The following is a 6,000-nucleotide window of genomic DNA, read 5'->3' as shown; positions in this document are numbered from 1 at the left end:
GTTTTTCCTTCTGTTCCAGGATCCTGTGCAGGATACCACATCACGTTTGGTGTCCACCTCACTGCTTTAATTACGAAGGTGCAGTATTGAGAGAGGAGGTTAAAGAAGCATGTGTTTACTCAGTTTTTCCGTAGCTGTATGTCTCTGAGAAAATGCCAGGGATGGCAGCAGCTGTGGGCAGCTGGATTTTGATGTTCTGCCTGGCAGGTGACAGCTGATTGGGTGCTGGGTCCCTGCATAAGTCGGGACACTGGGGAGAGGCTTCACCCTCCATAGTGTCTCTTCTCTGAACTGGCCCCTCGGGTTGAGGTGATGGGGAGTTATTGGTTAGTGGGGAGAGAATTTCTGTTTGGGACGAAGAAAACACCTGGAAATGGATAGTGGTGATGGTTGCACAACTTTACAAATGTACTGAATGCCACTGAAGGGCACTTAAAATGATTTAAATGGTAAGTTTTTTGTGTAATTATTTGCGTAAATTACAATTTTTTAAGCTGAAGAAATAAAGATGCAATCTAAACAAGACTTCTAGCACAGTGGGAGGCTGAGGTGGGCGGATCGTTTGAGCTCAGGAGTTCAAAACCAGCCTGAGCAAGAGCAAGACCCCATCTCTACTAAAATTAGAAAGAAATTAATTGGCCAACTAAAATATATAGAATAAAATTAGCCGGGCATGATGCATGCCTGTAGTCCCAGCTACTCGGGAGGCTGAGGCGGGAGGATTGCTTGAGCCCAGGAGTTTGAGGTTGCTGTGAGCTAGGCTGACACCATGGCACTCTAGCCTGGGCAACAGAGTGAGACTCTGTCTGGAAAAAAAAAAAAAAAGACTTCTGCTTTTTGGCTTTCAATAAAAGAAACCCATATCTATTTTTTTGTTGTTGTTGGTTTTTTTGGGACAGAGTCTCACTTTGTTGCCCAGGCTAGAGTGAGTGCCGTGGCATCAGCCTAGCTCACAGCAACCTCAAACTCCTGGGCTCAAGCAATCCTTCTGCCTCAGCCTCCCGAGTAGCTGGGACTACAGGCGTGCGCCACCATGCCCAGCTAATTTTTTCTATATATATTAGTTGGCCAATTAATTTCTTTCTATTTATATAGTAGAGATGGGGTCTCGCTCTTGCTCAGGCTGGTTTCAAACTCCTGACCTCGAGCAATCCACCCGCCTCGGCCTCCCAGAGTGCTAGGATTACAGGCGTGAGCCACTGCGCCCGGCCGGTGTCATAAATTGTATAATGAGAAGGAGGACTGTTCAAGCTACTCCTAAGTCTTTTCTTTTTAAATTGTTATTGATAAATACCTGTAACATAAAGTTTACCACCTAATCACTCCTAAGCGTGCATTCCTATGGCGTGAGTGCATCCACACCATTGTAAAGCTATGGACCACTTCATGGACTCGTGTGTCAGCCTTGTTCCCCGGCCACACTCACCTCCTCTGTACATGTCCAGTTCTAGTGTCCAGGCCGGGGAGGCGACCACTCCTGATAAGATTTGTCCACAGAAATAAAGCACTTTAATTCTTGATTTTTTTGTTGTTGTTGTTCGTTGGTCTTGGTAAGCACTTTAATTCTTTTTTTTTTTTCTTTTTTTTTTTTTTTAAGACAGAGTCTGACTTTGTTGCCCAGGCTAGAGTGAATGCCGTGGCGTCAGCCTAGCTCACAGCAACCTCAAACTCCTGGGCTCAAGTGATCCTCCTGCCTCAGCCTCCCGAGTAGCTGGGACTACAGGCATGCGCCACCATGCCCGGCTAATTTTTTCTATGTATATTAGTTGGCCAATTAATTTCTTTCTATTTATAGTAGAGACGGGGTCTCGCTCTTGCTCAGGTTGGTTTCCAACTCCTGAGCTCAAACGATCCGCCCACCTCAGCCTCCCAGAGAGCTAGGATTACAGGTGTGAGCCACCGCGCCCGGCCAGTAAGCACTTTAATTCTTAATGTTTCTAATGTTTTAAGTTAGTGTTCTAAAGAAATATTCAGGCTGGGCACGGTGGCTCACACCTGTAATCCTAGCACTCTGGGAGGCTGAGGCGGGTGGATCGCTCAAGGTCAGGAGTTCGAGACCAGCGTGAGCAAGAGAGAGACCCGTCTCTACTATAAATAGAAAGAAATTAATTGGCCAACTAATATATATAGAAAAAAAATTAGCCAGGCATGGTGGCACATGCCTGTAGTCCCAGCTACTCGGGAGGCTGAGGCAGTAGGATTGCTTGAGCCCAGGAGTTGGAGGTTGCTGTGAGCCAGGCTGACTATTTTTTATTTCTCTATATATTTATAGAGTTTTTAATGTTTCAAAGGTCATAGACCAATCAAAATGTTCCCACTGATTATTTTCCACCCGCTTCGGCCTCCCAGAGTGCTAGGATTACAGGTGTGAGCCACTGCACCCGGCCTATTTTTTAAGACAAAATTCATATAGCATAGAGTTCACCACTCTGACTATTTTAAGTATGCAATTGGTTTTTTTGTTGTTGTTTTTTTTTGGAGACACATCTTGCTATGTTACCCAGGCTAGAGTGCTGTGACATCATCATAGCTCACTACAACCTAAACTCCTGGGCTCAAGCAACCCTCCTGCCTCAGCCTCCTGAGTAGCTGGGAATACAGGTACACACCACTATTCCTGGCTAATTTTTTTTTTAAATTTTTTATAAAGATGGGGACTTGCTGCTATTCAGGCTGGTCTCAAACTCCTGGACTCAAGAGATCCTCCCACCTCAGCCACCCAAAGTGCTGGGATTACAGGCATGAGCCACCACACCCAGCCTTAAATGTACGATTAATTTTATTATATTCACAATGTTATACAACCATCGCCACTTGATTATTAAGATCGCTTTGCATCATTTCTATTCGCATGTTTGTTTTTAAAGTCCTGCACTACTGTGCAAAGCAAGGACTGGCTATACTTCAAAATATTACCCATCAGCTGGGCTCAGTGGCTCACGCCTGTAATCCTAGCACTCTGGGAGGCCAAGGCAGGAGGACCGCTCAAGCTCAGGAGTTCAAAACCAGCCTGAGCAAGAGCGAGACCCCGTCTCTACTATAAATAGAAAGAAATTAATTGGCCAACTAAAAATATATACAAAAAATTAGCCAGGCATGGTGGTGCGTGCCTGTAGTCCCAGCTACTTGGGAGGCTGAGGCAGAAGGATCGCTTGAGCCCAGGAGTTGGAGGTTGCTGTGAGCAAGGCCGACACCACGGCACTCTAGCCCAGGCAACAGACTGAGAGTCTGTCTCAAAAAAAAAACCCAAAATATTACCCATCACATAAATGATCAGCCCAATAATTTGTTCTTACCGCAGTAGGTGGTGTGGGTTCTGGTCCCAGGTTGGAAGTCATGGCTGCTCTTCAGCAAGGAATGTGACCCCTCTGAGACTTGGTTTTCTGGGCGACAAATTAGGGATGATCATTTGGTCATTCAGAAATATCTACTGAGCCCCAGATCTGTGCCAAGCCCTGTTCTAGGAATGAGGGACACAAGATCTTGGACTTCCAGAGGGCTCAGTGGGACCTCGACTCCCAGCAAAATGTACACAGTAGGTGCTTCCTGTGCCCACGAAATAGAAACTCAAGTGACAAGAAGAAGCCAGATACGGGACACTCTGGAGAAAGCGTGTTCCAGGCATCCGCTCTCGAGAAAGCCCCTTCACAAATGTAAGGGCTCTATAGCTGGTTTGATTGTCTCTGTTATTAATACTAAATAGCAGTTCAAAATTTCTTGCTTTTACCTGGGTTTCCCCAAGTTCAAACCATCCTTCCTTCAACCTTCCAGTCTCTTCGTGCAGCGTCCTTCCCACACGGCTCACCCAGTCACCACAAACTGCTTGTACATTCAAGTTAAGGTAACGCCTTATTGATCATTTGGGATGGATCATTAATAACAAAAAATTGGTTAAATCTGGGAATCATAAAATATTATTGGAGAGTCTGCTGCCTTAAATAATTGATTTAGCTTAAAATATGTAAAAGAAATATAATATACATATATAAAAGTTATATATTTAAGTGAATATTATATATATTATAAGTGAATATTCATTCACTTGCCAATTATACCAGATACAGACCTTCTTGCAACCTCAATTTGACCCACTTTGTATTTTGAGAAAACAATTTATATTTCCCAGACTCTCCCATAGCTCAGGTTCTGCTGGAAATTAGGTTTGGCCAATTAAACACATCCACACAAGCCTTGGAAGGTAATCTTTCTAGAGATGAGGAGGACAAGTAGGTTCTGGCAGACATGTGCATTGCCAGTGATTGGACCCACATCCCACTGCCTGATCATCTGCTTTGTGGTGTGGGTAACTGGACATCCAGATGACAGCAGCAGCAGCATGAGGCCTTAGAGCACAGGTCCAGGGGCAGCCCCTGATGCCTGCCTTAAATCCCTTTCTGCTAGAAATACCTAGAGTGGCTCATTTCCTGCCCTGAATGCTGAACAACCCGACAAGGTTTTTAAATATAAGGCCAAAGACTTTTGTTTCAAAATGAGTCCACTGATCCAAATACCACATCCTCTTTCACACACGCCCCATTCACCCATGCTATATTATGTATAATTTTCAGTCTTGGTTTCTTTAAAGTGGAGTGAGAACTAAAGGACACTACAGGAGCAACCTGAGTGAAGAATCCTTCTAAATGTTTATGATTCCCCCAATATCTTTAGTTGTCTGACTCAAATGTAATTAAACAGCGTATTTTAATGACCTGCCTTTATCCAGTCTCTCCAAAGCTCTCAACTCAGTTTTCATGAAAACAACTTTTTTTATATTTGTATTTCATTGAGTCACAGGAAATTGAATTAAATTATATAATTACAACAAGTGCAACTGGCAAAAACTGGAAATAAACACAGTGATTCTTGATTAGCATAAAATAATTAGGTCAGGTGATTCAAAAGGAAATTGTACACTTCTAAAAAGTTATTCAGTTGTTAGCATATATACATATTTCTAACATTGTATTATTGAAATGTTTGAACATACGGTAGAGCTGAAAATTTCTTTTTTTTTTTTTTTTTTTTGAGACAGGGTCTTGCTTTGTCTGCTAGTCTAGAGTGCAGTGGCATCATCACAGCTCCCTGCACCCTCAAACTCCTGAGCTGAAGACATCCTCCTGTCTCAGTCTCCTGAGTAGCTGGGACTACAGGCACATACTACGATGCCTGGCTGATTTTTCTATTTTTTGTAGAGACTAGGTCTCATTCTTGCTCAGGCTGCTCTCAAACTCCTGACCTCAAGTGATCCTCCCGCCTCGGCCTCCCAGAGTGCAGAGATTACAGGTGTGAGCCATGGCACCCAGCCTGGAGTTGAAACTGTTCAACCCACAAAGAGCAGCCTCCCGAATCCCCAGATATCCCATCAAGCGCCTCTGCATGAGGGTGCACCAAGAGCCTTGCATTTGTGTCGCCTCTTCTCAAAGTCTTGAGGAAATAAAGAAACGCACAGTGGCCCCACCCTAACTACGGATGGGGACACACTGCAAAGGCCAGGGAGGAATTAGGCAGGTTTAGCATGTGTTCGGCGTGGGGGCTGCTGAATGCACATTTGTGACATCGGAGAAGTGAGATAAGGCAGTACCTTTACAAATAGGCTTTGATGTGTGTGTCACTTAGTCATTGAGCAATGCGTTTTTTAAAAGTTCTGTTCAAGCCAGGCGCGGTGGCCCACGCCTGTAATCCTAGCACTCTGGGAGGCCGAGGCGGGCGGATCACTCTAGGTCAGGAGTACGAAACCAGCCTGAGCAATAGTGAGACCCTGTCTCTCCTAAAAATAGAAAGAAATTAGCCAAACCACTAAAAAAAATAGAAAAAATTAGCTGAGTGCAGTGGCGCATGCCTGTAGTCCCAGCTACTCGGGGGCTGAGGCAGGAGGATCGCTTGAGCCCAGGAGTTTGAGGTTGCTGTGAGCTAGGTTGACGCCATGGCACTCTAGCCTGGGCAACAGAGTGAGATTCTGTCTCAAAAAAAAAAAAAAAAGTTCTGTTGATTTAGAATCAC

This window comes from Microcebus murinus, chromosome 6 (genome assembly GCF_040939455.1).
Source record: "Microcebus murinus isolate Inina chromosome 6, M.murinus_Inina_mat1.0, whole genome shotgun sequence".
Lineage (NCBI taxonomy): Eukaryota > Metazoa > Chordata > Mammalia > Primates > Cheirogaleidae > Microcebus > Microcebus murinus.
Note: the sequence above shows the minus strand (reverse complement) of the source record.